This window comes from Eimeria tenella, genomic scaffold (genome assembly GCF_000499545.2).
Source record: "Eimeria tenella Houghton genomic scaffold, Eth_scaff2257, whole genome shotgun sequence".
Taxonomy (NCBI): Eukaryota; Apicomplexa; class Conoidasida; order Eucoccidiorida; family Eimeriidae; genus Eimeria; species Eimeria tenella.
Window position 1 is genome coordinate 1,477 of NW_013542113.1, and position 782 is coordinate 2,258.

Consider the following 782-nt stretch of genomic DNA (forward strand, 5'->3'; position numbering starts at 1 on the left):
GCTGCTGCTGCTTCTTTTGCTGCTGCTGCAGCCCTTTTTGCTGCTGCTGCTGCTGCTGCTGCGCAGTCTGATTTACTTAAAACTTTCCACGAATACAATTAATTAAAACAAAATAAAATTAAAAACAATTGATAAAAGATTAAATGAGGAATACAGTTCGGAATTAAAACTATGGAAAGAAGTAAACAAATAAATGCGAGCCAGCTGAACACTGCAGGAAAAATGAAAACTCTTTGTTGCAATAGATGCAAAGAAAGTTCCGAAAAAAAACGAATTGATTCAAATTAATTCAAATTAATTCAAATTAATTCAAATAGATTAGAATAAATTACAATAAATTAAAGTAAATGTTAAAAATAAAGCTAAATGGGATTGTAAATGCAGAAGGAGCGAAAAGTTGAGTTGCAGTGTACAGACACCTGACATGAACTCAAACCCAGCAGCCAATAAATGCCATATTTATATTATTGTTTTTGAAGAATCAAAAGGTGAAAATATGAATTTAAATATAAAAGTATCAATATTCAAACATAAATATACAAATATAATTCCTCATAACCCATACAATGTTCCTTTCCTGCATGTCAGGGGCTCCAGGGGGCCCCCAGGGGCCCCTGGGGGCCCCCGGAGGAAACGAGAAGCTCAAAAGGCCCTCCTCTTTGTCTGATTTTGTTTTTTGGCAATTAAAGAGGGTATTTTGGCGAAGTTTTAGACTATAATGGGAATGGCCCCCCCCGGGGGGGCCCCCCAGCTGGGGGCCCCCCGGCAGGGGGGCCCCCAGG